Raw genomic sequence first — 26682 nt, 5'->3', positions numbered from 1 at the left:
AAAATATTTTGGCACACTGGCGCACATCCCAGATCCCTACCCTTACAGGTTGGCTACATCGGTTATGGTTTATCCTGGAGATGGAGAAATTGATGTTGACGTTGGCGGGGAAGCGCTCCTCGTTTGTGGAGTTGTGGAAACCGTTTTTGTCCCTTCTCTCTTCTGAGTTCAGGGAAATTACCTGCTCAAGGTAACTCCGCCTGTTCTAGATATCTGAATCCCAGGGAGACAGGGGGTGAGACTCGAACTCCAAATGCGAGATTCTAACACTGAATATTTTCTTTTCCTTAGGTGGACAAGAAACGGGGGGAGGGAGGGGAGGGTGGGATCAGTTTCCCATACAGTATGGGCTTTGCTCTGTTTTTTATGCGCTCCGTATTTGTTACAGCATTTCACTAAAGACTGCAGTAAATCGCACGAGGGCTGTGTCCCAGCCCGACACTGTGGGACTTATTGTTTGTTGATAAAACCCAATAAAAGATTTAAACCATAAATAAATAACCAGGACCAATAAAATCTGTTATTGGTCCTAGTCTGTTTAAGTAGATAACAGAAGTGCAAGTTGGCAGCCAGGGTTTATGTTGTGTAACTTTCTAAAAGTAGCATTTTCAAAATTCGAATATAAAATCCGACTTTACCATAAACTAGGTTTTTTTATTACAATTCAAAAGACATAAAACAAGAGCTGGTGACCTGGTCCCATTTGGAAATTACAGCCCATTAAATGTAATAAGGTAACTCTAATGTTATCCTGTAAGTGAGTCAGGCCTTGCAGTAGTGAAAAACGAATTTGAGATGTTTTTATTCCCAGGACATCTAAAACTAAAACATATATGTCCACCTTTTTAAATACACAGCATTCTTCCAACTGGGCTGTCCAATGCCTACCCTAGAGGCGCCTTATATGTATAAAAAGGAAATTTGGGTCCGGCAAAAAGTTTATTTTTCCAGGTTGAGGCATACATTAAAACTGCATATATAGGCTGCAATGGCAGGCCTGAGACATGTTTTCAGGGCTTCAAGTGTGTGGCACAATAAGTGGTGCAAGCCCGGTAGTAGCATTTAACTTAAAGGCCTGAGGCACATTTAGTACCACTTTTCTAGGGGCTTACAAGTAAATTAAACATGGCATTTGGGTATAAGCCAACTCTACCATGTTTTAAGGAGAGAGCACAAGCACTTTAGCACTGGTTAGCAGTGGTAAAGTGCACAGAGTCCTAAGGCCAGGAAAAACAAGGTCAGCAAAAAACAAAAGAGGAAGGCAAAAAGTTTAAGGAAGAGCACCCCAAGGATGACAAATCTAATAGGTGACCTTCCAGAGGTCCTCCGTTTTACACTTTGGGAAGTGCTTATGAGATCCTCATCATTGCCTGGGGAAGCTATTCTAAGTCACGGATAGAAGCCTAGGCAGGGTTTTTCACGGTGAACCACTAGTCAATGACCCAGTCTATCTCCAACTAGTCATCACATCCTATTTCAGAAGGACTGGGTGGTATTGCCTTTGTGCAGCACAAGGAGACTCCATTCAGAGAAGGGTTATTTATATTGACCTGCTTAGTTAACCTACCCATAATACCACCCGTATTGCTCTTCAATATTCCCCCTGAGTTCATGACTTCCAAAAAAAATCTGGTCAGTCGATCGATCATTCAGCATCACATTTTTGGTATCTCCTACTAATCACTGAGGACGATTATAATGTTAATATCCTTACTAAAAAGCCACATAACAGTCATTGTTTTTAGGACTGGTAGAAATTATAAAGGAAATAACTGAAAATCTACGAAAGTATTCAATGACTCCCCTTGCACAGCCTCATTGTCATCATCTTGAAGCCAAATACTTTAACTCAGTTGTGCATTGATTCCTGCCAGTTAAACAAAGCCACCAACAATCAAGCTTATCACACAAGGAACAAGAACAAGCTCAAAATACGATTATACAAACATATATCTATGCCTTGGACTTGATCTGGGGCTCTTGCTTTTGTGGGTCTACTTTTCACCATAACCCTGACGTTTTGTGCTAGATTTGACTGTCTAATTCTCACAATTAAAGTTGAGGAATGCGGCAGCGGGATTAGGCATTCTGTAGTTGTCAGAGTAAATGTATGCTGTCGGTCTGAGTTTTACTCATCTGTTGTCTGTGTTGAGGTGCTGATAACAAATAGGTTGTTCTGATTGTTGGAAATTCTTCATGGGCAATTGAACTTAATTTGTTTCATCAAGTGCACATGCATCTTTCAAATGGATTCTGCACGTTACAAAGTTAATAGTTCAGGGGTGGAATCATCATTCATAGCCCTTGGCTAACATGTACTGTAACATCTCACAGGGCTTCAGCATCTGCTGATTATTTTCCACCTCTTTACTTGGGTGTATTAATCTATTCATTTTTTTTTGGTTTTGCTTTTGTTGAAATCCATAATGTTTGTACAATACATATAGGGTTATGCACATACAAATTCATTCATATAAAAATCCATTATAATTCCTATTTACATCTCCAAAAACTATCGATTATCAAAAAAGGTGCATTACTAACAATAATGAACCTATGCTGACACAACTGTCAATATATCGTATTTCAAAAGGCCAAACAACCGTGGTCCGCAATGGCCTTGAATGCCCTTAGACTAGCGTGCAATAATTTGTCCACATGCCAGTTTGGGCAGTGAGGAGGGAAATGTCGCTCTTTAAGCAAATAAACGGAAGAGCATGCGCTGAATTCATTGTGTAATGTCTGCTTCATTGCTCACCGTGTGTGTCTATCACAGTGCTAAAGGTATGAAAGGGAGACGGTCTCTCTTTCACTTGTACTGAGATGAATGAAATTTCAGACAAAAGAGTTGGCAAACAGAGATAAAAATAGCAGCGTCGGCATTTTCTTTCTTTAGTCTACGGCAGTTATGTTTTAGAACATTTAATACTAGTTTTCAGTGAAGTATTAACAAGGCGATAAAAGCTCTGAATTAAAACTGCGTAAATATGCAAATTGCAGAGTTCCGGCTACTATTTGCATAGGTTTACATATATCATTGAAATGTAAACATTGTAAATCTTAGGCGTATTCCCTGTACGCCATGTGAACTTCAGTGGATTGTCAACATGGATCTACAAATGCATATTTTTTCTGTTAATAGTTTTATGTACAAGGAAGAAATGTATTCCTGTGTAAAATTCCCTTTCCCTGTGTCATAAACTTTAAATTCCAATCCTAGAAATTAAGCTACTCTTGCACTTTAAATGTATTAATGGCTTTGCAGTTCTAGAGTTGGAAACAAACGCCCTGCAAACTATTTTTGAAAACACACTTTGCATGGCGTCGCATCTGGACCGGAATCTCCGCTTTCTTACCTCGTCCTTCCAGTTTTGGCTGGGAACAAATCTCTCATACAGTAAGATTGATCACATTCGTTAATGCAGTTTTCGAGAGGAATGCCACTGACCTTGATTCTGTGAATCACAATGAGGGATTTTTTGTGGATGGAACTTCCATGTATGTGCAAAAAATCTTTGTTACTCCTTTTCATGGTGATTTGCCCAAGAACATGCGATGCGTAAGCTGGGAAATCAGGGTTAGATGCCATTAGAAACATTAGACAGTAGGGAAACTTAGCCACCATCGAATCTTTCCTTTGTCTTCGTATATCCCCCTTTCCCTCCTTTCTTCTTCAATCATTCATTTCTTCTTCTTTTTATTTTCTGAACCCCTTCCTCTATTTGTAATTTTTTCCATGACCCTTCTCTTATTTCTTCAAAGCCTGAGCTTCCCGCTTCCCTCTAAAATCTTCTTTTATCAGTCTTTCTACCCATGCCTCTTTATTTCTCATTTTTTTTCCTTCGACATAATTCCATCCTATCCTTGCCTTTCTTTCTACCTGATGTTCCTTTCTTGCTTCCCTTCTCCCCTTCCCCATTATTGCTTCTTTTCTTTCTTCTTCATGTCTCTTCCGCCAAACCCAAACACTTATTGTATGCCACCTTGAATCTCTTCTACACCCTATGTTATAGTGTCCCTCCACAGGTCAATGTGAGGTCTCTAGTTCCTTTAATTGCATGTTAAAACGTATATTCTGAGGGTGTGGCCTGGGTGCCGACCCGTGAAGATGTGTCCCGCTAGAGCTCTGTAATATGAGCTCGCGCCAGTGCATCCAAAAGCATCACTAGTAAGTCACAGAAAGGTCCCCTGCGTGAGGGACTCCTGTGAGGCGACAGGAGCTTTCTCGAGCTCTCATGGAGGTGCTGCTCAGCTATAATTCACTTGCAAAGTTTGCGGGCGGCTCCCCAGGTTAATCAAGGATGGTGGCCACCAGCCGGACCATGCAACCATCCCAGCTTGGGCGCAATGCCTCATTGGAAAGGCAAGTCACTAAATGGCTCCAGGTTGCAGTGGCACCCCGGCAGACCAGTAGCATCCTAGATAAATGAAGGTAGGCACATCCTGGGCCACATTTACTTCAGCTGTACTTGAGGACCAGGTTGGAGGGGCCACTGCCACTGCACGCTTTGGGATCCAAGGGCCTACCCATCAGGGACAAGCAGAATCTGCCCACATACAATATAGAAGAGTGTTAACCCAGTTCTCCCTACCAAGACTCTATTTTCTACTGCTTTGCAGTGGGACCTGACTCCTGCCTATGAGCACGCTCACTTACTATTACACCTCCCCACGAACAGACCCACACCTGTAGTTGAACCCAGGCAGTTGCAACCTCGATCTAACAGTCATACTCATCCCCCCTATTTCTCTTCAACACAGCAGGGCAGCTGTGGAAATGAAAGCAATCAAAGCAACAACTATTCGCAACATGCTACATTCCCAATGAGCTGAAATTGGCCAGATTCAGGAGCCAATGGGCACATTTAGCTCAAGTCACTCCACCAACACCCCCAACTTCACACTGCAAGTACCAGCCACCAAATGAAATATCCAAGCCCTTTTGGCTGAATTCTGCAAGGACGTGGTGGTGTGGCGCCAAGATATTAATAGAGCCATCACGGACCTGGATCATTCCATCCAGCAGACAGAGTTGCTCTTTATCAAGTGGAAATAAAATGCCACAGTAACCTCTTGTGAGCAGGACGAAATTACCCACATTTAGCTACCATGGAAACTTGTGTGAAGGACTTCATTGATAAGTTGGAAGACATCAAAAATTGCTCTTACTGAAATAACATCTGTATACGGACCATACCTAAAGCCATTCCTAACAAAGACCTCGAAGAGTATGTATCAGCCCTGTTCCAAAAATTCCTGGAGACGCCAACATCGCACTTTTCTCAGCCGTGTGTTGAGAAGAGTGCGATGTTGGCATCTCTTTTTTCACAGATAAGGAAGCCATTCTACGCAGTTCTCATCAGCATGAGCTGATCCACTTTTGTGATTCCATGGTGTCTCTTTTTGAGGACGTTTCCTCACTCATTTTAGCAAGTCACAGAGAATGTGTGCTGATGCCCACTCATCTGCGTTGTGAGAACATATCATACAGATGGGGTTTTTCTTTTCACTTGTCCTTCACCTACAAAGGCACAAAAGATAGAATCCATGAGGCTGCTGATGCGAGGAACATCTTAGATCGAGCAAGCAGGAACAATCTCACCAAAGAGACTATGGAACCTCCTAAAGTGCCTGTCCAAGGTGCATGGCATACTTCTAACAGCAGAAACAATATGTTGAGGGAGGGCCTAAGGGAGTTTACAGACCAAACAAAGACACATTCCCTAACTGAATGCATAAAACACAAAAGTGTCAGAGGGTCTAGCAAAGTATGTGTGGTTCATTAGACTGACAAAAGTAAGTGTCAACTCATCTAGTGAATGTGAAAATACATTGATGGATACCTGTGATTACTAACAGGATACCCATCAGTCACCACTCGGAACCGCCCTTCATCATTTGGGATTCCTGTTCACAAGTAGGTACACCACCGGTTAAGACTAAAGGTCAGATGGTTTAACCTTAAGAAAACCTAGTGGTGGCCCGCGTGGTTCAGAGTGTCACAAACTACCCATCAATATAAAATGAGGGTGACTGACTTGCAGTGCTAGTGTAAAGAAATGTGATAGGTGAGTAAAAATTAAAAATGGGTGAGGGAGCATGAGTAAGACTAACTTTATTCTGTTCTATGCTCGCTCCACCAATAATAAAAAGAGCAGCATAAGTAGATTTAACAAATATCTACCTAGATGTAAATATGGTCAACATGTTTCAGCAATTTACAAAAGACTAAAGACTCTATTGCTTTCATCAGGACCGGAATATTAGTGAAAATGCTACTGCAAAGGGTGTCGTGAAATATTAAAAAGTGACTACATATTAACAGTGCTGCAACATGAAAAAAGATCACCTGATTCTCTAGGTGTGTTCTTTGTTTGCAGACGTTATGTATGTCACTGAAAAGAGAAACAAACACAAACAAACGCAAGTAAAATGACCACATACATATAGACGTAGTAATGTGTAATTAATCCACATTTAACAGTAAACCAGATTTAACTGTAAACCAATGGTTTTAATGCAATACCCCATTGGATATATGTTTTAACAACATGAAATGCTTAGATGTAATATTTTCATGTAGCAGTTTGTGCTCCATCTTACCCTTATTGTCGGAGCACATAGCCCCACCCCGCCTGGCAACGGCTCAGGACTCGAGGGAAGCACCGCTCTGATAAAAAGAAGCAAAAAGACAAAGATATGTCATTGCTTCATGGTCGAACGAAAATACAGCACATTGAAAAAGTACCCTGAGAGAAGAGTTGGCATGAGGTTTATGTTATGAAAGAACACCGCATGGCGTTCTTGTGGAGGCATAGTCAGAAACTAGTTCGTATCCCGGGTTTCTCTCATACTCGGCAATGGGTTGGTATTAGCCATTATTACTAAGCAGGACCCAGGTTTTCCTTTTCCATTCATGGTTGTCTTGCTTAATTTTAACCGGTCAGTTTCATCATGGCTTGTGCCACCTTAGCCATGAAGAAAAACTTCTTTAAGTTTGAAGAGAATGTTTATTTACAAACATCTGGGACCAGCATGGGGAGCATTTTTGCTCCCAGCTTGGCAAATTTATATGTACATCACTTTGAGCAGGAGTATGTCCTTAGCAACACCAACCCGTTCATCACGTTGATAAAAGTATGGAAGAGGTATATCGATGATATACTAGTGATATGGCGGGGGACACACGAAGATCTAGTGGCTTTTCATAACTGGTTAAACAGCAGGAATGCCTTTCTCCGTTTCACTGTAGAGTCCAGTAAGACTGAGCTTGCCTTTCTAGATTTGAGGATCTTTTCCACTCCGGAAGGCCTTCAATCAGAGCTCTACAGAAAACCAATGGCGAAGAACTCCCTGCTCAGTTTTGACAGCCACCATCCTAAGTCTCTGAGAGAGAACCTGCCCTACGGGCAGTTCCTAAGGGTACAGAGAAATTGCTCCACGAAGGAAGGCTATAACGTACATGCAAAAGCCTTACAACATCAGCTTCACTGTAGGAAATATCCACCGAAACTAGTGAAGAAATCAATGAAGCGGGCAAAAAACAACAATAGATTGGCTCTTTTGGAACCTTCAGTATCAAAAGAGACTTCGAACAGATTAACCTGTGTCAGCACTTTCGGGACACTGTCCAACCAAATCAAAAAAATAATAAAGAAACATTGGTCCATATTGAACACAGGACAAGAGACCATTGAAGCACCACTTTTTTCCTTTAAGAGGGGTCCCAACTTGAAAGATCGTATTGTCCACACCAGACCTCACACCAGACTGCCAAGGGCTCTTGGCACGATGTGGGACCTTCCACCTGTAGTAGGCCACCACCCATCTGGTTCGTGCCAAGCTTGCCCCCAAACATCAAAGACAACTGAAATTGATATTGGCACTAACAGACCTTGGAAACAAAACAAATTCACAAACTGTAACAGCGAGAAGCTGATTTATCTCATAACCTGCCCTTGCGGCCTGAAGGATGTGGGAATGACGACTCGGAAAATTAAAATACGAATTTCCGAGCATAAAAGCACGATTCGTTGTAAGAGACAGGCAAATAAACTCACCAATCATTTCTTGGAGAAACAACACGCTCCAACTGCGTTTATTTGGACTGTACTCGAACAACCATATATTCCTCCCCACATTACAGACCATAACAACTTTCTCTTACGCAAGGAACAGAAATGGGTGTTCAAATTGGGAACCAATAAAGGTGGGCTAAATGATAACATACCTTGGTCTGTTTTGTAAATACGTTATAGTTCTGCCCCCTATGTCATCTTCATCATTATGGGATATGAGAAACTCAAGATGAGATAAGTGATTTCGCGTTTTCATTGTAAAATGTAGACAATCAAATATCTGCCCTCTTTCCTAAGTAGCAGAACTGAGCTGACTTATAACACGCTAATAACACATCGGTTTTCGCTATCAATGAAACTATCGATAAAGTTACTGTCTTAACTGTAGTCCGGGCATTGTTTCTTAGCAACCGCCGACACAGTCCTTGTTAGCAAATAAACAACTTGATTACAAAGGTAGGCTTGTTCACATGACCATCTAACTACCAATAAGATAACAGGATCTGAAATCTTAAAACAACGGGCACTCCTATATGTGGCCCCGATCACATGGCCGGTAGCGAGCCAATCAGCGTACAGCTCTTAACGGCAGCCTCTACCCCTGTTCGGCACCTCCCCAACTGGTTCAGATGGTGGCGAAGGAGTACCGACGGAGAGGTGAGCCGCGCACTATCCGAGTTTAGCTTGGAAAGTATTTTTCTCTTAAAAGCGCGAAACTTAGGATAAACAACATCCCCCTTGCGAATGGCCCTTATATCAAGGCGACTGTAGTTTTTGTGCGTAGATGTTTACGACATCGTCACTTGAGCAACGAGTGCAAATATACCTTTCTGACTGAAGGTACAGCCCTTACTCCTTATTTTGTCTTCATGGGTTTGTTAAAATTAATCAAGACAACCATGAATGGAAAAGGAACACCTGGGTCCTGCTTAGTAATAATGGCTAATACCAACCCATTGCCGAGTATGAGAGAAACCCGGGATACGAACTAGTTTCTGACTATGCCTCCACAAGAACCCCATGCGGTGTTCTCTCATAACATAAACCTCATGCCAACTCTTCTCTCAGGGTACTTTTTCAATGTGCTGTATTTTCGTTCGACCATGAAGCAATGACATATCTTTGTCTTTTTGCTTCTTTTTATCAGAGCGGTGCTTCCCTCGAGTCCTGAGCCGTTGCCAGGCGGGGTGGGGCTATGTGCTCCGACAATAAGGGGAGGATGGAGCACAAACTGCTACATGAAAATATTACATCTAAGCATTTCATGTTGTTAAAACATATATCCAATGGGGTATTGCATTAAAACCATTGGTTTACAGTTAAATCTGGTTTACTGTTAAATGTGGATTAATTACACATTACTACGTCTATATGTATGTGGTCATTTTACTTGCGTTTGCTTGTGTTTGTTTCTCTTTTCAGTGACATACATAACGTCTGCAAACAAAGAACACACCTAGAGAATCAGGTGATCTTTTTTCATGTCGCAGCACTGTTAATATGTAGTCACTTTTTAATATTTCACGACACCCTTTGCAGTAGCATTTTCACTAATATTCCGGTCCTGATGAAAGCAATAGAGTCTTTAGTCTTTTGTAAATTGCTGAAACATGTTGACCATATTTACATCTAGGTAGATATTTGTTAAATCTACTTATGCTGCTCTTTTTAATATTGGTGGGGCGAGCATAGAACAGAATAAAGTTAGTCTTACTCATGCTCCCTCACCCATTTTTAATTTTTACTCACCTATCACATTTCTTTACACTAGCACAGCAAGTCAGTCACCCTCATTTTATATTGATGGGTAGTTTGTGACACTCTGAACCACGCGGGCCACCACTAGGTTTTCTTAAGGTTAAACCATCTGACCTTTAGTCTTCACCGGTGGTGTACCTACTTGTGAACAGGAATCCCAAATGATGAAGGGCGGTTCCGAGTGGTGACTGATGGGTATCCTGTTAGTAATCACAGGTATCCATCTATGTATTTTCACATTCACTAGATGAGTTGACACTTACTTTTGTCAGTCTAATGAACCACACATAGACTTTGCTAGACCCTCTGACACTTTTGTGTTTTATACTTCTAACAGCAACAAAGCTCGTAAGGAGCGGAAAAGTCTGCAGCAGCTGAGAAACAGAGAGTCCAGACCTGTCACTCCCAAGGATGACTAATTGCTTCAGCTGGTCAATCACGCTTCACTGTACGAGATGCCAGCCATCAAAGGACCTTCCAATAATTCACTTGTGCCAGGTTTAGCTTTCCGGGGGACCAGTCCACCACAATCCTGGAGCTTAACACTGTCTTGGCATCATGGTTCTCTGACCTGGTTCTCCTGGTCATGGAATTGTTGCCAGTATTACAACCTACCTTCTCAGACAGGCAGGGGGGCTAAAACATTGTCCGGGAGCTAGACCCAAAAAACATGTGGGCAGTCCTATGCCTTAGACCCCTTTTATACTGGCGTCGTCTATGCTCGACCCCGGAACTTTCTACATATAGAGAAGAACTGTCCGAAGTTTTAGAAATTAGGGGTGCCGTTAGGCTTCCCGGGTTTTCCCATGTTAAACATTTATTAACTAACATGGGTTTGGGGGAATGTTGGTCTGACCCGGAGGTAGCTTGCCTCAAATTCTCAAAAAAACTATTAAAGATCACCTATAAGAATTATAGAATGGCCCTGCTACACTCTAATCCCAACATATGCAAATCAACCCTAACCTTTCTGGAAATTAAGGACAGGCCCGTTTTTGAAAGGGTTTTCGACCTAATCAAACCTCCAACAGCCAGAAAACTTTATCTGCAATTTAGATTTGGAGTTTTGCCTTTGCGTTGTGTGACCTCTAAATGGAAACCGCAAAACGAGGTCAGATGCCCCGCTTGTAACCATTCTGTGGAATCTAAACTTCATGTCTTTTTTGGATGTCTGGGGTACAGCAAAACGAGAAGGAGGTGGTTAGCTCAGATCTGCAGAAATCTAGGTAGTAGACATGGTGTTGAAAAATTCAGGATACTGAAATGTGATCTTAGTATCCCAATTGTCTACTCTGTGACGGGGTTTCTGCTCTCCATGTGGTGCACAAGAAGGGTTTTTCTCAAAACTCCAAATGCGCTAGCAGATAAGAACTAGCTATCGAATTGCTCCATCTCATCATGATGTAATATATATCCCAATTGATTGAAGCACTCCCGTTCTCCATTTTCGGTTGTGTTATAGCCTGATCAATTTGGTTCTGGGTGGAAAGGGAAAGATAAGTAAGGGGGAAAAAAATGCAAAAAAAAAAAAGAAATCCAGAATAATGCATCATGCACTTTGAAATGAAATCTTTGCTGCTAGAGAAAAAAATGGGGGAGAAAGACCAAAACTCTGATTTTATCAATTTATATAACGTGTTTTTATCCATTTTTTAATCTTAGTAAATGCTACGGGATTTTTAAACAAAGCTCTTCTTTTTTAAATGACTTTTACAAATGTTTGCTGTAAAATTTTGCACTTTCTGGGCCATGTTGGCCGTAATAAAGGTACATTTGACTTGACTTGATTGCCTTCTGTACACGTTTGTCTCAAGTCAAGAATAACTTTATTCGGGATCAAGACCACAAAAGTTTGACATGCCCTTAATACAAATTAGAATTATTAAAAGATATTTGTTGATTTTTAAAAAAGTAAAACAAATTCACATATAAAAGGTAGATCATTGGCCATAAAATTTGATATATTCGTTAAAAATTATACCATACAAGCCTATCACCTTTCCCTCCAATTTATCAAGTTTCATAACGTTTTCTAATGGCCATAGCAGTTTTGATATAATTTGACACAGCACCACAGATAACAGGGCTGGACAGCGATTGCAGGTGCCTAAACCCCTCAGTGTATGTACAGGGGCAAATATTCTTTAATACTGGTACCCAGCCGCGGGCCGTGGAGGGAGTTACGGTGGGGCAGGGAGGCGGGGAGGGGGAGGGGCAGGGTGGAGGGACCTAAAAACCGGCATATGGATAATTGCAGGTAAGTACACAATTTAATTAATAAAACGAAATTCGTAACGCGCACAGCATCGCATTTTGCGATGCAGTGCGTGCTACGAAATTCGTTTTAATAATTAAATTGTGTACTTACCTGCAATTATCCATATGCCGGTTTTTAGGTCCCTCCACCCTGCCCCTCCCCCTCCCCGCCTCCCTGCCCCACCGTAACTCCCTCCACGGCCCGCGGCTGCTGGTACCACAAATCTTTTCCTAGGTTCCCTGAAAAGTGAGCAAAAGAGAATAAAGTGTTGCATGCTCTGATTTGCCATATTATCACAAGGACTGGGGGAAAGGTTGTCGGACCATCCATATTGTCTGGGAAATGCCACCATAAAGTGCAAAGTGCCTAGGTGGAATCTTGTTAGACAGAAGCGTCTCTGAGTCTGCGTAATGAAGGATAAATAAAATTGCTATTTTGGCATAAAAGGGCGACTGGGGCCTGCTGCCTCTAATCTTGTATGACGCATGGTTGCCCAGGTATAATATGCCTCTTTTATGGTTGATTTGGCCTTCATGGAAATACTTAATGGAGTGTCAAAATACTCACCCAAGCCAATCTCAAAAAACCTACCACTCACAAAACGGAGGCAGGGGATCTTCAAAGAATTGTCTGAATTAATACAGTCTTCGATGATCTCCCTGGAGAACAATACCTCTTCAGACATCCAAATTTTAATCCATAATAGCAGGGGGCGATGCCAATACGGTCTTCAAAATATTCCATCCCCAGTTCTTGGTGGGAGAAAGAAGTGGCAGAGTTATTTGGAATCATCAATAATATTTTTGTAAATGTATTTTCAACCACTTGTAACTGGCGGTTTTTATAATATCCCCACACTCCCGCCCTGTATGTCACAACTGACAGGCATTTTGCTTTGTGTAAGGTAACAAGCTCCGGCACCAGCTAATGGCCTAACTTACAGGCAAACTTAAATAGCCCCTCCACAACTCCGCTTGTCTGATGGGCTCTTGCATTGACCAGTGGCTCCCACTTCAACTCTTTGTTAAACATATTCCCCAGAAATGTTAATACATCCACTTTTTCAATACCCTTAACTCTAACAGTAAAGTTTGGAGGTTTTTTTTTCGGACCACATACCATTGTATAAGATTTTATGAAGTAGACCGTCAGGGTAAGAGCTGACATAAAATCCATGAAGGCGTCCAGCGAGGTCTGTAAGCTATTGGCCGTCAAGGCCATAAGCACAGTGTCGTCTGCATACGTGAGAAGCTGGACTGGGTTACCTCCAATGTGGGGGAAATCAATTTTCTTTCCCAATAAAAACGCTTCCAAACTATTTGTGTAAATCAAAAAAAAGAAAAGGGGCTAAAATGCATCCCTGCCGGAATCCTTCTGTGGAGGAGATGGGCTTTGTCCATTCTCCCTGCGTGCCAAATCGTATGCAAATAATAGTGTCAGCGTGGAATCTTCGGAGAAGCAGAATCAATGCTTCGTCAAAGCCCATTTCTCCCATCAACGCCCAGAATTTCTCCCTGTTAACAGTAATGAATGCATTTGACAAGTCCATGAAGGCAAGGTGGATGGTGCACCCCCTTGCCCTCATGTACTTGCCCATGATCAAGGACAGATTTAGACATTGCTCTGTGGTGCCCATCCCTCTATGAAAGCCATATTGGGTTTTTGAGATAATACCCGTGCTGGTTGGCCAGGTCTCTAATCAGGCCAGAATTACCCTACTCAGTATCTTGACAGTAGCGTTGATAAGGGAAATCGTCCTGTAGGAAGTGGGATCATTTCTGTTCCCTTTGTTAAACACGGGTACGACAATGGCCTCTTTCCAGGAAGCTGGGATTGGGCCAATCACAGCAGATTTGAAAACATTTGTCAGTCGGGGAGGCTAGAGTTTGGTGTTTATTTTAAATTGGTCTTATGGTACTCCATCAGGACCTGGTGCCTTTTCACAGATACCTTTCGCTATTGCCTATTCCACCCCTGCTACTGTAAATGAGGCATTAACCTCAGCGGCTTGTGCTCAGTCTACAATAAGGTCCTCATTACTCGCTGTGGGCTCTGTCCCACTGGGGTTAAAAATGGTTGTGAAATGTGATTCCCAGGTATCACTCAAAATTGTTGAGTTTATCTTTTTTACTTCCTCCGTAAATTGTGGTTGATTAATGATGGCCCAAAAATGTCTGCTGTCTTTAAGAGTGCTGGCTTTCTCCAGATCCTCCCACGTTCATATAATTTTCTTTACTAAAATGTTTTGGGTTTCTCAATTCGCGGTTATTCCTCATTACAGTGTTCTCTGTTTTTCCCTCAGCCACTGGACACACAGCTACCGATTAGACAGTGTCCTACCAATGGCAGAACATGGAGCACCCTACTCCACTCTTTACCTAGACTTAGGCTGCATGTGGGAGGGATGTGATGGATGTTGGTTGATTGGGGCCTGCTCTTCCGTACATCCACAATTGTCGAGGCATATTCAACTTGCACTATGACAGCCACTTCTTTTTAGATCTGACATCCATGGTGTGGTATTCCCCAACACGTTTTGTCTTCACTCCTCCTGTTTTGCTGAATTCATTTCTGTGGGCATTAGAACTCTGTGCACTTTGTCACTGCGAACCAGTACCAAAGTGCTTGTGCTCTCTCCTTTAAACATGCTAAAAGGGGCCTGCAACTAAGTGGCACATTTGATTTGCTTGTAAGCCCCCAGTGAAGGGTACTGCATGGTGCCAGGGCCTGTAAATTAATTGCTATTTGTGGGCCTGCTACACTCATTGTTCCACCATCTGAAGTTACCTTTTATAACATGTCTCAGGGCTGCCTCTACAGCTTGTAGTTCAGTTTTATTCTGCCATTTGGACCAAGCAAAATGAACCTTTGCCAGACATAAACCTTCTTTTTTAATATTTATATGTCACCCCTAACGTAGCCCCTAAAGGTTCATAGGGCAGGGTGCATTGCATTTAACAATGTGTACTTCAGTTTTATATGTCCTGGTAGTGAAAAGCTCCTAAAGTTGCTTTTCACTAAAGGGCCCTTACTGTATTTTGTGTATAAAGGAAACCAAAGTTTCCCAGATATACTTAGATGGATTGGGAGTACCTGCAGAGTGGAATTGGGCAAGGTGTGTTTTTTTAAGGTAGATGACCCATGCCACCCTATTGTAATAGGTAACTTGCTTAGGGTCTTTCCAATCTACTGGGGTAACTTTGATAAGCTTACCTTTGGTAAGCAGGTCAAAGAGAATAAGATAGTGATTTCATAGTCACATGTGGGCCATGTATAATAGTTCGAAAGTCAAACGAGATAATTGTATTCAGTATTCTACTTAATTGAACCACTATTTTATTCCAGTAAGTGGTAAGTAACAAGCACAACAAAGAGCATGTGTTCTGGGTCACCTCACACTGTTTTACATTAGCAGCAAGTGTCAGTATCTCTGAGTTTTAATTTAAAAGTTTACTCTGTGCTCAGTAAATAGAATGTATGGCAAAGAATTTTCTTTGGAATAGCGATGGAACGAGTGTACCCTGGAGTAGCTTGCAACAGATTTTACTCCAAGATTCTTCTGGGAGTTGTGCTTTATACCTTTATCAGTGAAGTAACCGGACCATTACTATGCATACTGGAGTTGGGATGACCATATACCTTGCTGATTCATTTATAGCTTTTGGAGGCTACATGACCTCCCGAATGAATACGCTTGAGGGCAGAGAAAAAGAGGGTAATGCCCAATGGAATCAGTTTAGAGATTTCTTGCTTTCATTTTTAAGAAGTCCTAAAAGTCCAAGCTGGATAGTTACAGTCTTGCAGTGCAGTAAATGATCACTATCTTCAAATAAGCCTGACACAAGGGTGATACCTTTAGTGGCCCAATCAATACTCAAAGCTGGAGGGCCAGATGTCAGGAGCTTCTTGTTATTCCATAATCAGTTTGAGGCATATTGTTAAATGTTGAAAGCTAGAATTTTGTCCACCATTACTAGGGCTATAACTCAGCAATGTAATTGGAGTGGACAAAATTGTGGTGGGATATGGTCAAGTTCATCACTACTGGGAATGGGTAGCTAATGTGTTATTCAATACAAAACCAAGGAGGCACACTTGGGAGGTCCGATTACAACCAACGGATACCCTTACTTGCTATATAAGCTGTCCGGTAGTTAAACCAGTCTGATAGATTGCAGGCCCTTATCTTGACGGGGCAAAATAAACCTTTTGCAAGACCTAAACCTTCCTTTTTACTACATATAAGTCACCACTATGGCAGGACCTATACAGCACATTGGGCAGGGTGCAATGGATTTAAAAAGTTGGACATGCAATTTTAACACTTACATATCCTAACAGTGAAAAACTTTTAAATTCGATTTTACCTACTGTAAGTCCCATCTCTCCACTTGGGGAACATTGACTTACATTACTTCATTTAATAAGTGCTAGATGTTGCTTGGAAGTAGGGGGAAATATCATGTTTATACTTAAACAAATTGTGATTTTAAATTCTCTTTAATGGTTAAGTAGGTTTGTAAGTCACAATTCTGAAAATGGCCCTTTAGAAAGTTGCCATTTTCATGTCCTAACCATTTGTTCCATCTGCCAGTATTCAGAGCCACATGACTGTGAATGGCTCTACTGTTGGGGTTTGTGTATTCCTTCCAGAAAGTGTCACAAAGGTGGTTTAGGTGTAGGATGTCTAGGAGGAGCTGCATCAAGCCCCACTTGCACTTCAAAGGACTCACACATACAAATGAATCAGACAAAGTGCCTGCCACGTCTTTTTTCACCCCAGATTTCTTGTTGCCTTGACAAGTGAAGGGAAACACCAGAGGTGGGGTTTTTATAGGGCTCCCCCCACATTGAAGCCTGGCACCAACTATACATATTAGACCTCTAGAACCAACCACTCTTCAGTACACTCCTAGACCTGTGAAAAAGAAGGACTGCTCTGCCATCAGAGGACTGCCCTCTCTGAGTGAGAAGGAAGACAGGGCCTGGTTACCTTCATCCCTGGCTAACCTGACTGACTCCAAGGATCAGTTGGCTGACCTCCTGTTTGAGCTACTGGGACAGAACAAGTTCCAGAGGCCTCTCTGCAACAAAGCAACTGACCTGCTGCAACTGGACCTTCCTGGACCTGCAAACGAATCTGCCTGAGCCCTGCGGTTGTCCTCTGCCTAGAGTGAGCCTTGAGCCACAAGAGGTCCCCCCCCCATGTCCTGGGTCCTCGACTGGTAGCAGAGAGTAATCATCCCTGCCTACCTGTGGGCTCCATCAGAACTGATGCAATGTGACGCAACTCAAAGAAGGACCCCGCATTGAAGCCCCACACAGCTCCTGGTCGGTGGCCTCTTTGGAAATGATGCGGTGCAATGCATCACGACGCAGGAGCTGCATTGCTGCTTCAGAGCCACAACCTCATCCATAACCACACAGTGCAGTGCAACTGGACACAGAACCTCACATTGCAGCCCTCGCAGCTCCTTATCAGAACTAGTGCAGAATCGCTCAATGCCTCACATCAAGGATATATTGTGCAATTGTCAGCGGGACTAACGTAGTCCCTTTATCCTGCCCACAGTCCATTGCCATCGACCTGAACTTGTCACATTGTCCTGATTTACTGTGACCAGATAGCCAAAGGTGGTGCTTTATGCTTTAAAGAGCTATTTTTACCCAAAACTTTGAAATTACAAATCACTATTTATACTTATCGGATTTTTGTCATGCTTATATCATGTTATTTAATAAAATATATTCTAGTTTTCTAAATTGGTTTTGGATTTTTGCTTGAGTTGTGTTTTCAATTTATTACAGCTTGTGTGCTACATAAATACTTTGCTCATTGTCTCCAAGTTAAGCCTGACAGTTTTTTTGCCAAACTACCAGAGGGTTAAGCACAGGTTCATTTAGTGAGTTTTTTGGTTCATCCTGACAAGGATTGTGGTTGTTGCCTGAGTGGGACTTCTACTACCCTCAATCGAAACCCAATTTCTTATATGTCTCTATACACTTTAAACTTACAGGGTCTCAATTTATCAGTGTAGGAAACTGGGTTCCTGGTTGAGGGGTGGTAAAACCATACCCAAGCAGCAATCAGAATACTGTCAGGGGGAAACACAAGCAAACTCCAAAATAACCTGTACTTAACCCACTGGTTGTTTGGCACCAAGCAGTCAGGCTTAACGTGGAGGCAATGTGTAATGTATTTTTGCAGAACTTCAAACAGTAATAAAGTGAAAAATCACACGAGGAAACTTGCACACCAATTTAGAACAATAAAGTACAATTTAATAAACTACTTGGCACATTAACAACAAATATCCAATTGGTAGAACCGGAGATATGCAAATTGAAAGGTTTTGTGAAAATCAAGTGATAAGAAGTAAAAAGCTCTAGTCACAGTTATCTGGTGATTAGGAGATCGGGTCCAAGTCACAAGTTCAAGCCGACTGCTATGGAGCATGAGCCATGTACAGCATTAGGTTCAGTCAGCTGAAAGTTTCTTGTAGCCTGGGCATTGAGATGTGAAGTCCTTGCACCGAGGTGCGTTGACTTGTGTTGCAGATCCTTTAATGAGAAGCTGTGCTGCGAGGCATTGAGATGAGTTGTGAGGCAGCGGAGCCGATGACCATCAACAAGGTTTGCAATGCGAGGTCCTGTATCATCATCATCGAGGAAGCCGGCAAGGCTTGCAAAGACTTGCACTGTAATGCATTGGAGTAGGGGACAAGATGTTTTGCACTAGACTGTTTTCAGTGTCAGGCTGTGCAAGCGCCAAAGAAGCCACAAGGGCTTGCAAGGGGTTGTGCTAAGATGCATTGACATTGAGGATGATCTGCATCACATTGAGTCGCAGTCGATGGTGGGCTGCGTCACACTTCAATGAGATCCCAGGAGTTGCGTCTACATTGAAGAAGCCTGCTATGTTCCTATACCTTTGAACAGGGTGCCAGCCAACTGACACTTGGAGATTCCTTGGAGTCCTGTGTCCACACAGCCACTCTGTATTCACCAGGGAAGCTCACAGCAACAGAAGAGTTCTGGTGTAGAAACATCAGCCTTGAGCAGCAAATCAGTCCTTGGTCAGCAAGCAGCTCAGCAGGGCAGCCTTCAGAGCTGGGCAGTCCTTCTTCCGGGTAGAGTCCACAGGTCCAGAAGTGCTCTGAGGAATTGGGTCTGAGGGTCCAATATTTATACCTGGGATTCACTTTGAAGTGGGAGAAGCTTTTGGGCTACGTTGGGCTATAATATAGCCCAATACACAAGATGGCTGTCGCTGGACTGCTCCACTCTCCCATAATCCCTGAGGGGCAGACGTCCCAAACCCCCATTGGAAGTGAGGGGGAGGCAGCACAGATCAATGACCACTTGAGTTGTTAAAAAATGGCTGCTTTATTGAAACAGGTGCACATAACAAACTTTACATTTGCAATCGGTTTTACAGAACTAAAAGGTAATTATAAATCAATAGAGCTATCCAATATCCTAACCCCACCCCTAAGGTCCTGCCCACATACCCCATCCTCAATAATCTAATTTGTATGTAGTGCATTTCAACAGTTTGCAACCTTAACATTCCCCTACGGCTTACAACTGCATTTATTAAACTCTAAACAACCAAACTCCTATCCTTGACCTTGAGCTTCTTGCCTACCCTCCCTTTCACATGATTCACTAATGGCAATGCCAATCAAACTTCTGTACACTCATGCAAATGTTTCCAATCCACTGCTTCTCAGAAAAAATCTGCCTGCTGACTTTTTCTGACCACCTAAAAATCCTCGCCTAAATTGTTATACCAGTGTTTTATCTACCAATGTTGATGTTCTTTCTTAATGCCTTTCTAATCTCAAACAAGTAAAGTTCCGTGCCTGCCCTGGAAAGGCGAACGCAGTCGCTCCTGTTAAACTCCAATCAATCGTACCTAATCTGCCCGTGCCTGACATGCCTAAAACCAATGTCCCTACAAAACCTACTTTTCTCCCTATTGACCTTTCTGCATGCCCTGTCAGTCGCAGAGAGCTTCCTGGCCCCCTCCAATTTCTTTGTGGCATGAACTCTGTTCATAGACCAAAGCAACCTGCCCACTGTTGCTTAATTTGTAACAAGTCCTGTTTAATTATCCTCAAAAGAATCATGCCCTTCTACAACCCAACGTCATTATCCCCTAAAAGCAAAATTAAAACATCTTGGCATCTGTCACCCACCAGCATACCATTCAAACACCTCATCAACTTGCACCACCACATACCCCCTTTCCTAACCAACTAATGGGAAACAACCACTGCTTAAATTCCAAATTCACCTTAAATGCCCTCTGCATCCCCTGCCACTCTGCCTACTTGATAAATGAGTGGCCCACACCCAGATATACATATTTTCCGCCACTGAACTTGAAACTGAAAAAGAGGGTACGTATTCACATAGCATGCCCTTAAGCGCTCCCACCCCTCATCGATGAGCAGGTATCTTTGAAAGCAGTCTGATTACTAATGCCCCAGGTGCATGATATCCTCCCACCCCCAGCCGCTATTGCCAGCCTCCGTCGCTGCGTCAATGTGTTCTGTAATCTGAGGGAAGGACCCGAGCGCTGCCAGCGCTTTGTGCAATTCTGAATGGAGATGAAAGGCAGTCACCTGAACCCTGGATTGATGCCAGAAAACTACCCCACTGGCCACCTTGCAGCGCATTGTCCACCTATCACCCCATACCACTGGGCACGGACCGGGCTCCGACCGAGCCTGTAAGACCTAGTTCATACACTACGCTCTCTGGTCAGTCCTGTAGCTACACAGCCAAACTTCCAACCTTCGCTCCCCTCTACAGACATCCTACTATCGTACTCCTCCCCAACCCCCATCAGCCGAACAACACTGAAATGTGGAATGCTCCAAAGAACATCCATGATATGAGTGTGGAAAATAAACAAACCTCTTCATCCCCCTGACGAACCCCTGGAAGCTACCCCAAAACCCTGCAAAACAACAGCCATGCTAATCTAATAGGAAGTGGGCCACATCCTCCATCCTGTGCCGTATTGCCACCCTGCACTGTGCTCCAGATGCCAAGAATTCTGCCCATGCCTGATCATATACCCTCCTTGTTGATTAAGCTAGGGGCCATACTGCCTGTTGTACCATCCTGTGCTGCCTACTGACCATATCTCCTCTGGCATGGGTGTCTTGCAGCTGTCTGCTTCCTTGGACAACCCATAGAATCTCTCCCACTGTGAATGAGAACAAAGCATCCACAATGTCACTGTCCACTCCCAGATCATGCTGTGCCCTGAACAATATATCATGTTACAGGCAACTCAACACAAAAACACTCATCAGCCACAAAACATGTGTATCCCTGACAAACTGTCTATTTACCACCTGTACTATAGATGTATTGTCCACCCAGAACAGCGCCCTCTGGTGTGCCAACTCAACTCTGCACAGCATGACCGCAACCACCAAAGTGAAGAGTTCCAAAAATGCAATGCTTCTCCCCAGCTGCCTTCCATTGCTCCGGCCATTCTTTGTGCACTAGCACCCCTGCCAATACAAGCTAAAAGCCAGAACCGTCACTACATCGAAGAATATCTGCACATCCAAGTCCAGATCTTAGTGCCTCGCCAGCTGAGTCCATTAAAGGAATTCAAGAAAAAACTCCACACCCTGAGATCCTCTTTGACCCCCCCCCCCTGAGAATGGTGATGTGGTAACACCCAAATGTGCCAGACCTAGCCTACTGCAAAATGTCCTCCCTGCCCTGACCATCCTGATAGCAAAAGTCAAGTGCCCAAGCAACACATGTATTTCCCTCACTTTCACCTTCTCCCGTGAAAATATACAAGCAAGCAAATTCTATATTGCCTCCTTCTTGTGGTGCGGTTACCTAGCTACCATCCACTATGAATCAATTTTGATTCCCAGTAATAACAAGAGAACATTTGGGCACATTGTCTTTCTGGGTACTAAAGGAACACCCAAATCACCTATGAGCTCTTGGTAAACAGTTTGTCTCACCGGGAGCCCCCACAAAGAAGAAATCATCTAGGTAATGTGTCACTAGTTTGTGACACATGTGCCATATAAAAAACCATTGTGAAAACGAACTCAAGCATTCAAAGAGTGAGAATGACATATCAAGCAGCCCATCAGCAGTGCCTTGTTCATGTACCAGCTCCCTTTGAATTGCATGTCCAGAGCTGAAAGTCATCTGGGTGTACTGGAAGCAGACGAAAAGCTGACTTCAGATCGCACTTTACCATCATTGCTCCCGGGACTCCCACCACAAATCAAATCAAATCAGGTGTTTGTTAAGCGCGACTACTCGCCTGTAAGGGTCTCAAGGCGCTGGGTGTGTGTGGGGGGGGTCGCAGGTTCTAGTCCATCAAGAAGGGGGTCTGTCGAAGAGCCGGTTTTGAGGTTTCTTGCGAGGAAGGGAAGCGATGTTATCTGTCTGAGGAGAGCGGAGGGTAGTTCCAGGCACTGGCCACGTGGAAGGAGAAGGAGCGGCCTCCCAAACCTGGTCTTTCTGGTGAGGGGTACCACAGCGTAGGATAGCTGGGCCGATTGTTGGAGTACTTTGGGGTGCATGGATTTGTGTTGGCTGTTCAGGTATGCTGGTACGGGGTCGTGGATGGCCTTGTGAGCGTGGGTTAGCATCTTGAAGGTGACTCTAGCTTCGATGGGGAGCTAGTGGAGGGAGCGCAGGTGCTGGAAGATGTGGCAGTGGCTTGGCAGGTTCAGGACCAGCCTTGCGGCGGCATTTTGGATGTTCTGTAGCTTGCGGGTGATGTTTTTGTTTATTCCAACATAGAGTGCGTTGCCGTAGTCGAGCCTGCTGGTGGCCACGGTGTGAGTGACGGTCTTTCTGTGTTCGAGGGGGATCCATATGAAGGTCTTAGGAGGCGGAGGGTGTGGAAGCAGGAGGACGAGACAGAGTTGATCTGGCGGTCCATTTTGAGCTCTGAGTCCAGGATGATTCCCAGGTTGCGTGCGTGGTCCGTGGGGGTGGGCGGGCTTCCGAGGGCCCCCAGGTGTCGTTCCAGGCATCTGGGGTTGGGCCCATGATTAGTACTTTCGTTATATTTGTGTTTAGTTTTAGGCAACTGTTTTTCATCCACTTGGCGACGGCTTCCATGCCTTCTCAAAAGTTGTGTCTGGCAGTGTTGGGTTTGTTGGATAGGGAGAGGATGAGTTGTGTGTCGTCTGCGTATGACACAATGTTGAGTTGCTAGGTTCTGACGATGGAGGCAAGCGGAGCCATGTAGACGTTGATGAGCGTAGCGCTGAGGGAGGACCCCTGGGGGACTTCACAGGTGGTAGGTGTAGGGTCTGAGAGGAAAAGGAGGAGTCTGACCCACTGCGTTCTGCCGAAGAGGAAGGAGCGGATTGAGGGCCTTGTCTTGGATCCCTGCGTAGTGGAGTCTGCGTATTAGGGTGCGGTGAGAGACTGTGTCAAACGCCGCTGAGAGGTCGAGGAGGATGAGGGCTGCTGTTTCTCCTTTGTCCAGTAAGGTACGGATGTTGTTTGTTGCGGGAAGGAGGGCGGTTTCTGTACTGTGTTTTTTTCTGAAGCCAGATTGGGAGGAGACGAGGATGTTGTGCTCTTTGATGAATGTGGCAAGTTGGCTGTTGATGGCTTTCTCGATGACTTTCGCTGGGAATGGGAGCAGGGAGATGGGCCTGTAGTTTTTGAGGTCGGTGGGGTCCTCCAAGGGTTTCTTCAAGAGGGGGTTGATCTCAGCGTGTTTCCAGTTGTCAGGGAACAAGGCGGTTGCCAGGAAGCGGTTGCTGGTGTGGCAGAGCATGGGTGCGATGGTGTTGGCGGCTCTGTTGAAAATGTGGTGGGGGCAGGAGTCAAAGGGGGCCTGTAGATGATTGACTTCATCATCTTCGGTGTGTCTTTGGTGGTGAGGGCTTTCCAGTTGTCAATCGCTGGCTTCAGGGTGTTGGGTGGTTGGTGAAGGTTCAGTGTGTTGGTTGTCTTCGTTGAAGTTGTCGTAGATGCTCTTGATTTTGTGGTAGAAAAAGGTGCTGAGTTTGTCGCAGTGGTCTTGTGAGGGAGGGATGTTGGTGGACTCGCTGGTGGGTTGGGCGAACTCCTTGATGATGTTGAAGAGTTCCTTTCTGTTGTGTGCATGAGTGGAGATTCTTTCTTCGATCGCTTTTTTTACTCGTTTTTCTGATGAGTTGGTGGTGGGCGTTGGAGGCGGCTCTGAAGTGTTGTGGGCTTCTGTGGATTTGGTGTTCCTCCAGGCCTTTTCAAGGCGATGGCAAGTGCGTCTGGACTCTCGAAGTTCGGTGGTGAACTATCTAGCTTTATTGGCGTGAGAGTTGTTGGTTTTCTTGAGGGAGGCTATGGTGTTGGCGCTTTTCGGAGATCCATCTGTGCAGGGTTCGGGCTGCGTTGTTGGCGTCGTCATTTTCCGCGATGGTTGTGGTGGAGCTGCTGAGTGATGAGGTTAGCTGGTCGTCAGTGATTCTAGTCCAGTTTCTTCATGGGAGCAGGTGCTGGTGTCTGTGGGTGGTGGGTGTTCTGCAGGTGAAGTTGACGCACCGATGGTCAGTCCATGGGAGTTCGGTGGTGTGGCTGAAGGTGATGGAGTTTCCTGTTGTGAAGAGGGGGTCAAGGGTGTGTCCTGCTGAGTGCATGGGTTCGGTCATGATCTGGCGGCGTCCAATGTTGTGGAGGTTGTCCAGGAGGGATGTGGTGCTCGGGTCCAGTTGGTTGTCGAGGTGGAAGTTGAGGTCTCCCAGTAGGGTGTAGTTGGTGGACGCGATGCCATGCGGGGAGATGATTTCCGTAATGGAGTTTGTGAAAAGTCTGCGAGGTCCAGGGGGTCGGTAGATGAAGGTTCCACAGAGTGTGGGGGTATGGCTGGCCAGTATCTTGAAGGGAAGGTGTTCCATCGGGTATGTGGGCTCATCGGGGAGTGTGCTCAGGTGGAGGGTGGATTTGTGGACAATGGCAATTCCTCCTCCAGGGCGGGTGGGGAGGTCCTTCGTAGAGGTCTTGTATCCTTGGGAAATGGCAATGGCGATGTCTGGTCCCAAGGTGGTGTTGGTCCCGGTTTCGGTACAGAATGCTACGCCCTGGTAGTGCTGTCGAGGAGGTTCCAGATTTCGGTGACGTGTTTGTGGAGGTATCGGACGTTAAGGAGGATGCATTGCAGGGTCTTCAATTCGGTTGTGTTCTTGCGGGCGGATTGCACTGGGTCAGTGGTCTTGGCGGTGCTGCAGGAGTGCCGGCAGCAGTGACAGCTGAAGGGTCCGTGGGTGTCCGCTTGTGATGCTAGCTTGCAGTTGTTGTTGCAGCCTGCGTTGAGAACGTGGCGTGCCACTGGGTTGTAGCGTTGGCGGTGCAGAGATCCAGGGTTCCTGGTGCTGGTCACAGTCGGGTCACGGACTGGCGCAGATGGGCTTGCCTTTGGCGCCCCGGCAGTGCGGCCTCACAGCGGCCGTGCAGTGGCCGCCATTAAGTAGGGGTCGGGGAGGGCTGGAGAGCTGGGAGGAGGGAGCGGAGCTGGATTGGGCTGGTCGCACTGGTCGTGCTGGGAGGGAGGGGCCACAGGGGCAGCAGCGGCGGGGAAAACGGGCTAAAAATTGCAAAGGCAAAAAGACAGAGAAAACCACCACCAGTGACATGGCCAAGTCCACAGAGTAATATAGCACCGCTGCCATATCCTCAGAAATGTAATCATTAACTGACCAGCTCTCTGGCAAGGAGAGGTGCTGGATCAATTGAAACTGCTCTTGATATTTTAGGCAGCACTACAATTGGTGACACAATCAAATGTTCCATTGACCAGTTGTCCAAGGAGTCCACCATCCTCCCCTCCAAAACCCCATGTCCAATTTTTCCTGCACTGCCTGCATGTGTTCCCTAGCATACCTCAAATTGTCTTCCCATCTCTGAACCCTGGGGCCCTCTTACCTTAATCTAAAACCCCATCTAAACCCATCCTCATTCCCTCCGGGGCCCTCTGGAGCCAAACCCAACTCAGAAGCATAGATTCTTGCTCTAACTCCATGAGTGCACCTGTCGTAGCCACCCCAGCAGTCTCCCGTGAGGTCCCTGCCAACTCAGGCCCCTCACCACACATGTCTGTGTCCCACCCTCCACCCCTGAAGCTCCTTTCTTGGCTTGCATCCCCGTGGGAGGCACTGCCACTGCCTCCTCCTCAAAACCACTGTCTGTCCAACCCTCAGCCCCTACTCTTTTTCTCATTGTCATCTCCCCTGTGGGCCGCACTGCAGTGGCCTCCCATTTCCCTCTCCCACCCCTGGCAGTGGACCCATTCTCATGCGGCTCACACTGTCAGGCCACCTCTTTCCCCAACGGGGCACTGGCAGCACACGGTGTGCTCTGCCATGAGCGCCGCTGTTCCTCACAGTGCTCCCTTCACTCTACGGCTCCACCTTCCACAGTGAAGGGACCAGTACCTCTGCTGCAGGGGAGTCCCTCACCTGAAGACGGTGCCCGCCCCTGCTCATAGTGACATGGGGCCACTCTTGTTGTACCGGAGCGGACCCTTCCACTCAGCATGCTTGTCCCCCTGCTGCTGCCACCTACAATTTGCATTGCACCAAATAGGCAATA

This window comes from Lissotriton helveticus, chromosome 5_1 (assembly GCF_964261635.1).
Source record: "Lissotriton helveticus chromosome 5_1, aLisHel1.1, whole genome shotgun sequence".
NCBI classification, from domain to species: Eukaryota; Metazoa; Chordata; class Amphibia; order Caudata; family Salamandridae; genus Lissotriton; species Lissotriton helveticus.
The sequence above is the reverse complement of the archived record's forward strand: the minus strand, read 5'-3'. Positions refer to the sequence as shown.